The 10,574-nt window shown below is 35.4% G+C and overlaps 1 long non-coding RNA gene across 6 annotated transcripts in view; it reads right to left on the bottom strand.

Moving 5' to 3' along the window:
- LOC115942825 (uncharacterized) overlaps positions 1–10,574 on the bottom strand; it is a 455,446-nt gene that overhangs the window by 132,521 nt on the left and 312,351 nt on the right. The window lies entirely within an intron of this gene.

The following is a 10,574-nucleotide window of genomic DNA, read 5'->3' as shown; positions in this document are numbered from 1 at the left end:
GGGCGCCTGGGTGGCTCAGTTGGTTAAGCGACTGCCTTCGGCTCAGGTCATGATCCTGGAGTCCCTGGATCGAGTCCCGCATCGGGCTCCCTGCTTGGCAGGGAGTCTGCTTCTCCCTCTGACCCTCCTCCCTCTCACGCTCTCTGTCTCTCATTCTCTCTGTCTCAAATAAATAAATAAAATCTTTAAAAAAAAAAAATGCTTTTGCACAGCAAAGGAAACAGTCAACAAAACCAAAAGACAACTGACAGAATGGGAGAAGATATTTGCAAATGACATATCAGATAAAGGGCTAGTATCCAAAATCTATAAAGAACTTATCAAACTCAACACCCAAAGAACAAATAATCCAATCAAAAAATGGACAGAAGACATGAACAGACATTTCTGCAAAGAAGACATCCAAATGGCCAATAGGCACATGAAAAAGGGCTCAACATCACTCGGCATCAGGGAAATCCAAATCAAAACCTCAATGAGCTACCACCTCACACCAGCCAGAATGGCTAAAATTAACAAGTCAGGAAATGACAGATGTTGGCGAGAATGCGGAGAAAGGGGAATCCTCCTACACTGTTGTTGGGAATGCAAGCTGGTGCAGCCACTCCGGAAAACAGTATGGAGGTTCCTCAAAAAGTTGAAAATTGAGCTACCCTACAACGCAGGAACTGCGCTACTGGGTATTTACCCCAAAGATACAAATGTAGTGATCCGAAGGGGTACCTGCACCTCAATGTTTATAGCAGCAATATCCACAATAGCCAAACTATGGAAAGAGCCTAGATGTCCATCAACAGATGAATGGATAAAGAAGATGTGGTATATTTATACAATGGAATATTATGCAGCCATCAAAAAATGAAATCTTGCCATTTGCCATGACATGGATGGAACTAGAGGGTATGCTAAGTGAAGTAAGTCAATCAGAGAAAGACAAGTATCATATGATCTCACTGATATGAGGAATTTGAGAAATAAGACAGAGGATTATAGGGGAAGGGAGGGAAAAATGAAACAAGATGAAACCAGAGAGGGAGACAAAGCATAAGAGACTGTGAATCTCAGGAAACAAACTGAGGGTTGCTGGAGTGGAGTTGGATGGGACGGATGGGGTGGCTGGATGATGGACACTGGGGAGGGTATGTGCTATGGTGAGTGCTGTGAATTGTGTAAGACTGATGAATCACAGACCTGTACCCCTGAAATGAATAATACTTTAAATTTTAATAAAAAATAAAATCAATAATAAAAAAATTTTTTAAATTTTAAAAAGAAAACAGCCTGTCTAACACCTGGATTTCAGACTGAGTCCCTAAGCAGAGAACCCAACTAAGCCACACTCCAACTTCTGACCTATAGAAACCATAAAGTAATAAATGTATGTTGTTTTAAAACACAAAGTTTGTGGTAATTTGTTATGCAACAATTAAAAATGAATACACCAAGCAATTAGAAAGATGTGGAAAATTGGATCTCTCATATGCTGCTAAAGGAATTATAAACTGGTGCTATCATTTTGAAAAACTATCTGGCGGTATCTACTAATGCTGAATATGCACACAAATGCTATGACTCAGCAATTTAACTCCTAAGTATATATCAAACTCAAATGTATGCATATTTTCACTACAAAATATGTTCAACAATATTCCTAAAAGTACTGTTCACAAAGCCAAAACTGGAACCTACCACTAACCTCTAATCTACATAGTGGATAAATAAATGTGTTATGTTAACCCAAAAGAATGCTCTACCGCAATAAAAATAAAAGAACTACAACCCTATGCAACTATAATGATTTTTGTATACAGAATGCAAAATGAAAGAAACCTGACACAGAAGATTACACACTGTTTGATTCCATTTATGTAAAGTTCAAAAAAAGGAAAACCAGTCTTTGGTGTTATAAACCAGGATAGTGATTACTCTTTTTGGGATAGTGGCTGGAAGAGGCACAGTTCAGAAAATGTGGACTGTGCTTTTTCTTAATGTGGATGATAGTTTATTTTAGGAAAATTTGTTCACCAATGATGAGTACACATAACAATACATATATTATTTTTCAGTTAAGGCTTACTTTAAAAAGGTAGTATAATAATCTTTCCTTTTGTGTATCCTATAGTCATAAATAGATATTGTTGGAATGTTTCATGAGGAATCCATAGGGATTTATCAGTTCCTGTGATTTGGTTTGCATATAATTTGCCAGGCAGTAAAGAAAACATAAAGATAAATTTTAGGGTGGTTGTCAAGATCTCTAAATACCCTATAGTTTTAGTAATGTATAAAATTTAAAACTTCCATAGGACATAACAGATCATCCAGTTAAAAGGCAAGTAGAAATCTGGAAAAAAATATTCGCAACATCTATGCCAGACAAGAGAATTTATGTCCTTAATATGTGGGTGCATGTGTGAGTTTGAGTGTGTGTGTTCATATAAATTCCAAGTTAAGTAAAAAATAGATGTTCAAGGGCGCCTGCATGGCTCAGCCAGTTAAGCGTCTGCCTTTGGCTCAGGTCATGATCCCAGGGTCCTGGGATTGAGCCCTCCCTCTCCCTCTGCCGCTCTCTTATGCTCTCTCTCTCTCAAATAAATAAATAAAATCTTTAAAAAAATAGATGTTTGAGAGAAAAATAGGAAAATACCATAATAAAAAAAGAAAGTTACAAATATAAATAAGCTCAAAACATAAACTCTAAAATAATAACCATTTCTAATCTACCAGTTGGAAAATGTTTAAACAAATATTCACCAGTGTTAATCAGGATGTGAGCAAACAGGTACACTCCACCTCTCCTACTGCTGATGTAAATGGATTCAACTTTTTTAAAGAAGCTTACTCACATATTTGCATGCCATTAACCCAACAATTCAAATTCTAGAAATTTAAAGCATTTAATGAGACAATACTTAGCGGCACCTGAGTGGCTCCTAATGACTATTAGGTGTCTGCTTTCGGCTCAGGTCATGATCCCAGGGTCCTGGGATCAAGCCCCACATTGGGCTCCCTGCTCCGTGGGAAGCCTGCTTCTCCCTCTCCCACTCCCCCTGCTTGTGTTCCCTCTCTCACTGTGTCTCTCTCTGTCAAATAAATAAATAAAATATTTAAAAAAAAAGAGAGAGAGAGACATATTTAAAGATGCTTGTAATAGATGCGCATTACTAACATTAATAGCTTAAAATACTAGAAAATATCATAGAACATATTATCAACAGCTGTTACAAACTTTTCTTTGTAGACAGAGAGATACCTATGTTGAAAAGGTGCAAGTGAAATAAAGTAGAATGGAGACTTTTTTATCAGGGGCAAATCCACTTGATCCAGCACATTTATTAACAATATTATTTTTTTAAGGTCAATATCCAGAATGAGCATATCCCATTCAAACAATGGAAGAGAATTCAAAAGTTACTAGGATGAGTTATATGGAAAAGAAATTCCCTGGAAATTTTTTGGAAAGTAAAGGAGAATATTAGGGTTAAAACAAAATAATACAATAAAATATTGAACCAATATCTTCAAGGAATTTGTCTATTCCATTTATTTTGCTTCACTTAGTTGACTTACTTTTATTTTTTTTTAATTTAAATTCAATTAGCTAAAATATAGTACATCATTAGTTTCAGATGTAGAGTTCAGTAATTCATCAGTTGCATATAACACCCAGTATTCCCTACATCACATGCCCTCCTTAATGCCCATCACCCACCCAATTACCCCATCCCCCCACCTCCCACCCCGTCAGCAACCCTCAGTTTGTTTCCTATAGTTTAAGAGTCTCTCATGGTCTTTTTGCCCTCTCTGATGACTTCCCATTCAGTTTTCCCTCCCTTTCCCTATGATCCTCTGCACTGTTTCTTATATTCCACATACAAGTGAAACCATATGATAAGTATCTTTCTCTGATTGACTTATTTTGCTCAGCATAATACCCTCCAGTTCCACCATATTGACATAAATGGTAAGTATTCATCCTTTCTGATGGCTGAGTAATATTCCATTGTGTTGAGAAAATTGGGCAGCCGCATGTAGAAGAATGAAACTGGGCCATTTTCGTACACCATTTACAAACATAAACTCAAAATGGATGAAAAACCTCAATGTGAGACAGGAATCCATCAAAATCCTTGAGGAGAACACAGGCAGTAACTTCTTTGACCATGGCTGCAGCAACTTCTTGCTAGACATATCTCCAAAGGCAAGGGAAACAAAAGCAAAAATGAACTATTGGGACTTCATCAAGATAAAAAGCTTCTGCATGGCAAAGGAAACAGTCAACAAAACTAAAAGGCAACCTATGGAATGGGAGAAGATATTTGCAAATGATATATCAGATAAAGGGCTGGTATCCAAGATCTATAAAAAACTTATCAAACTCAACACCCACAAAACAAATAATCCAGTCAAGAAATGGGCAGAAGACATGAAAAGACATTTCTCCAAAGAAGACACCCAAGCAGCCAGCAGACATATGAAAAAATGTTCCACATCACTGGGCATCAGGGAAATACAAATCAAAACCTCAATGAGATACCACCTCACACAAGCCAGAATGGCTAAAATTAACAAGTCAGGAAATGACAAATGTTGGCAAGGATGCAGAGAAAGGGGAACACTCTTACACTGTTGGCGGGAATGCAAGCTGGTACAGCCACTCTGGAAAATAGTATGGAGGTTCCTCAAGACATTAAAAATAGAGCTATCCTATGGCCCAGAAATTGCACTACTAGGTATTTACCCAAAGGATACAAAAGTATCGATCTGAAGGGGCACCTGCACCCCAATGTTTATAGCAGCAATGTTCACAGTAGCCAAACTATGGAAAGAGCCAAGATGTCCATCGACCGATGAATAGTTGACTTACTTTTAAATATTAACATTAAACTCTCTGAAATATTTAACCTATATCCTTAGCAGCAAGAGGAAAGTGTGTGAAAATCTCTCTCACTGCAGTCACATTTGCAAATACATTTAAAACTACTTTTACTATGATGCAGTAAAGCTAACATATTTTTTTTTAAATATTGGGTCAGCTCCTGGAATAGCTTTAAGAAAAACCTATGTAGGAAGATTCTCTCTAGATAGAAAGCTAGAACATTTTCTTCATTTTTCAGAAGTTATTTGTAAGATGTGGTATTATTAATTAAAGTTTCCAAGGTGAATATAAGTTAAATCTATAAAGTAATTAAAGAGTTTGAAAAACACATTCCTCATAGTGTTCCTTTGTAAATCTATGTGTGAGAGTGATATGTGAGACATTGCTTACTGTTGAGGAATAATCATATTACAGTCTACTGAAGAAATTAACAAATTATTCATAGCTCCAGTTCATGAAAAAGTAACTTAAGAATATTGTTAAATAGAACTACTCAATCAATCCTTGCCTTCACTGTAGATGACACACTTTATCTGACTGAGAAAAATTAAACATATCACTAGAAGTCATAACAAATGTTTTCAAAGGATGAACTCAAAGGAGGAATTCTTCTACTCTTTTTCTATTTCTAGGGTGCCAATTTCTTTGTAAATGAAATATAATGTATAAAACGTTTTCATCACTTATTTGACAAAGACATTTTATTACCTCCTCCATGGAACTTTTTTTTCTCACCACGATCCTCCATGAAATATTTTTAAACACTCTGCACTGTATGGTGTAATAAAAAGGCATGGTCTCCTTTAGGATGAAAAAATGTTCAAGACAAACATGGTCAAGTTGGAAGAAATAAATGGTCACTGACTCTCGTGCCATTTTATAATTCTGCACAAAGTAAAGACGGACCGTCATTAAATCTCATTAACAAATTAGAGATTATAAATCACACTGACCCAGCATCAATTATCTTTCCTCCCAGGTTTTAAAGATGTGAATACGTTAACAGAGATGGAGTGATGAGTTCATAAATTTGACAAATCTGGTTTTGAAAGCAAGTATCTGCCATGATTTTCAATATATATGTATGTTGTATATAAATAAGCAGTAGAAGTGTGTAAAAGTCGATGAAGATGAGACACACCCATTTATTTGTATTGTAGAGAATTTACCCTGAAAAATATTTTGCTTACCAAGTGAAAAAGAAAGCCATAAACACAACTTTCCCATTTTTTCTTCTTTTTCTCTTTTATATCTCAAATAATCTGATTTCCCAAGTAAGGTAATGTGCTAGTTAATGTCACCACAATTCCACAGCACCAGTGTACTGAATTAATTGAAGCTGCTTGGTTTGGAAAGATGGTTGTTTTACTGGCCAGGTTGGAGAGCTCTATTTTTCATTCTCCTCCCTGTTTTGTAAGAAAACAAAATGAATTGATTGTGGTTCAGTATATTCTGCTTATGGCCTGTTTTATTATTAATGACAAGAACACATTAAATCATTTCCTGATTACATCAACATTTAGAAAGAAAGGATAAATTAAGTTAATGTCATTTTTCAAGTATTATAATGTTCTTGGCCATTTGAACCACATCTTGATTTTAAGATGTGGTTTAAGGTTCCCTCTTTAGTTAAAAAAAAAAAAAAAGAGGAAGAAGGAGAAGAAAAAAGAACTCTTGGGGTTCATTAAATCTTGTCTTCATTGAACTACACCATTCAAAATTGTAAAAATAAGGTTCTATCGAAATATGTTTCAAATATTGAAGAATGTTTCTGTTTGTTAAAGATTTAGAACTCTTGAAACTTTTTTCATTAAGCATAGCTTTTGCCATTGAAAACAAATATAGCTATTTCTTCGATTAGAAATCAAAACGTAATACAGTCATGATTCGCTAAATAAACCTAGTGTTTTGGTTGCTGGGCAGTGTTCTATCACTAATCAATCACAGAACATTTTTAATCATCATTGTTTCAATGCCTGTAGAAAGCATCATGAGAAAATATAAAGACTGTTAGATATTAAAATATTCAAAAGTTCCGAAGTCAAAGAAACTAGAAAGGAGAGACAACAGATGTGTGAGTTGTTTAAAGGATAATTGATTCCATCTTATGCCATTTTATAATTCTGCACAGAAACAAAGTGAAGTAAACAAAAAGTAATTAAATCTTTTAACAAATTTTTATCTTTAGAAAATAAAAAACTTTTACACAAGAACAACATTCTAGGTTTTTTTTGGTTTTTGTTTGTTTTTTGCTTGGTGGAATTCTAAATTCACTTCCCTGTTTTAATTTTTCAGACTTTTAAATGTATATTGCATATGGATATTTATATTGGAATCTATCTTTAATTACAAATATGCTCAAGTAGCACACACATTTGTACAGGGGAACACATTTTAAATTTCTTTCTCTCTCTTTGTCTCCTATTTTTTTAAGGTATTGAGGACACTTTTTCACTTTGTTAATGTTTAAAATACATAAGTTACACTTAATCTGTGAGACTAAGAGAGTGCCCATGTGTATATAGACCCTTTGCACTAACTAAACTTAGAAGGAGTTCTAGCCCAGATTCAGCCTTGAATTAGGAAAAGTGTGCTATAATTGTCTTCCAATATCTGAAAGGTTTTCCCATGGAAAGCATGAATGGGTATAAGCTAAACAGAGAGGTAGAGTTTTGTTTTTGTTTTTTTTTAAGATTTTATTTATTTATTTGAGAGAGAGAGTGAGAGAGAGAAAGAGCACAAGAGGGGGGAGCAGGAGAGGGAGAAGCAGACTCCCCGCTGAGCAGGGAGCCCGATGCGGGACTCGATCCCAGGACTCCAGGATCATGACCTGAGCCGAAGGCAGTCGCTTAACCAACTGAGCCACCCAGGCGCCCCAGAGAGGTAGAGTTTTATACAACAAAAATAATGGCGTTCTAACAAAGTTTTTTGATAATGAAATAGACTATTTTTAAAAGCTTCTCATTACTGAATTTATAAAGCAAAAGCTGATTTGAAATGTTTTAGCAAAAGAGTCAAGGACCTCAGAGGGAGCCTCGGAGAAAGGGATGAGAGAGTGGAATCTCTCCTCCAACAGATTTTATTATTCCAGTTTTAACAGGTTTATGGGAAAGACTCTCGAGTAAAATATGGAATGAATAAAACAGTCAAAAAACAATATCTGTTCTATAAGTGCTCGTGACAACTAAACAAAAGATCAAAAAGCAACAGGAAAAGTAGAGTCACAGAATAAACATCCAACTATCCTTTGAAGAGACATGTAGGAAAAACAAATCTAATATTAAGAGTTCAAGAAGTGGCCAGCAGAAGATATGCCTGCAGCAGAAACTCCATAGATGGATGTACCAAAAAGGGATAAACCCTTAACCCTCAAAGAAATGACCATGACCCTGAAGAGACACAGAAATGCCAGCAGTGCCACTATGGTTGAAATGAACATGTGTCAACTCAAAGGCCACATGTACTAAAACTCTTTCTGCAGAGTGAGCACAATGGTCAAAAGTCAATTTACTGACCTGCCAATACAGTCTCTCAATACCTCAGAAAGAAAATATTTGTGTTTTCTGCTGTGCAGTTACTACATCTACAGTTGTTAGGAATTAGTCAGTTGTGCTAACTGTACCTTGAGTAAGAAGACAGCAACATCCTTCTTGGGTCTAGTGTTCAGTCTACCCTCCTCCACCCTCAGAAGTAAAACATTAACCCTTTCCACAGTCCTCCAAATGGCATCATGTGTCTCTGGGCACAGCACCTGCCCTTTTTTTTTTCTCTTTTTTTTAATGTGTCACCTATCAAGTTTCAACCCTTTGAAAGGATTTTTGAAAATACTTACCAATGACCTCAGGACTTAAGGAAGAACTGAAAGCCTGATGTGCTGCATATCACACCTGCATTACATTTGCTAGGGCCCTAACTATAGTATTTATAACTACAAAACAAGAAAGCCATATCTATCTTATAAGGAATTTAGCAATATAGAATTTCAAATCCTCTAAAATATTTCTCATTAAACAGTATGGTTAGCACGGTAAGCAGTTTCAAACTCTTAATGTCAATATTTAATAACAAAGCAAGTTACCCTACATTGCCATAGAGGATAAAAGAATACTATACTGACTATTCTCCACCCTACATAATTGCATCAACAATGGAAGCAAAAGCCCTTATCTGCTAAAATCTTTATTGAAGTACGTAAGGGTGAAATGATATGATGTCCAAGTTTTGCTTTAGAATACTTCAGGATCAAAACCAAAGGTAAAGTACAGGGAGATCAATGAAACAAAAGTGATTCATGTCAGTGATTGTTGAAGCTGGGTTACAACAACACAAGAATTCCTTATACTATTCTCTCTATTCTCCCTGTATTTGAAGTTTGAATTCCTCCATAATAAACAATAAATAAAAACAAACAAAAAATGTTTAATCTGCATATTTATTGTTCAATTCATTCCCTTCTTTTCAGCTTCCTCACTGGAACTGTGAGGACAACTCCAATTCATACAAAAGTAAAAATAAAGGCTCAGAAAAACTTTCAGACTGACTACAGCAAAGAAATATTCTATATTGCTTGTAGATTCATTTTCCACCCCAAAGATTAGGTAACAATGGAGACAGAAAAAAAAATGGAGGAGAAACTGAGATGAGGGATGACTGCATAAAGGAAGTGGGGTCTTCCAAGTGGGAAGAGAAAGAGGAACTTAAGCTCTAAAGTGCCATTGAAAGTTCAATCTCTCTTTACCCCAACTCTGTTGACCTATTTCTTGTGGACAACCTGCTATCCAACAGTTCTGATGAAAGAAAAGGCGCTTGATACTTTTGTGTAGCTGCTGTCACAAAAAGACATCTTTAGCCTCCAAAAAGTTGCAATAAACAAAGCAATGGAAGTCCCATTCAGCCCAGTATTTATGCCACTTGAGTGGCAAGGAGTTTTGCACAATGAGACTGTTGTGTTTCTTTCAGATATCTGAAAATGAATTTGCTTTGAGAAAACTTTGAAGCTTAACTCTCCAATTTTTTCAGCATTATTAAGCTATAATTGACAAATAATACTGCAATATATTTAAAAGGTACAGCATGAACATTTGATATATACGTACATTGTGAAAGAATTCCTACCAAGTTAATTAACACATCCTCACCTCACATATTTACCTCTTTCTTCCTTTCTTCCTTTCTTTCTTTCTTTCTGGTGTAAATTCTACTCTTTTAGCAAATTTCAATTATACAATACAGTATTATCAACTAGAGTCACGATTTGACTCTCCAAATTTTAATGCAATGTGAAAAAGACACATTTTAAAAGACATTAGCAATGCAAATAAGAAGCAAATCTTATATTTCTCATTATATTCATTCTAAATAAGAGAAATACCAAAAACATACAGTCCTCTATTTATGATACAATTTTTCAACTTTACAATGATGTGAAAGCAATACACATTCAGTAGAAATTGTACTTTGAATTTTGATAGTGACATACGGTACGATCATCCCTGGGGTGATGCTGGGCAGCCACAGGGAGCCACAGCTTCCAGTCAGGCACCCATCACAAGAGTGAACAAGAAATAGATACACTTAACGGCCATTCTGTCTCTGTACAACCATTCTATTTTTTACTTACAGTACAGTATTCAATAAATTACATGAGATAATCATTTGATTATAAAATAGGCTTTGTGTTTGATGATTTTGCCCA

The sequence above is a fragment of the Leptonychotes weddellii genome, chromosome 2 (genome assembly GCF_054177405.1).
Source record: "Leptonychotes weddellii isolate Sample4059 chromosome 2, ASM5417740v2, whole genome shotgun sequence".
Classification (NCBI taxonomy): domain Eukaryota; kingdom Metazoa; phylum Chordata; class Mammalia; order Carnivora; family Phocidae; genus Leptonychotes; species Leptonychotes weddellii.
This window is presented reverse-complemented; position numbering and strand designations above follow the sequence as displayed.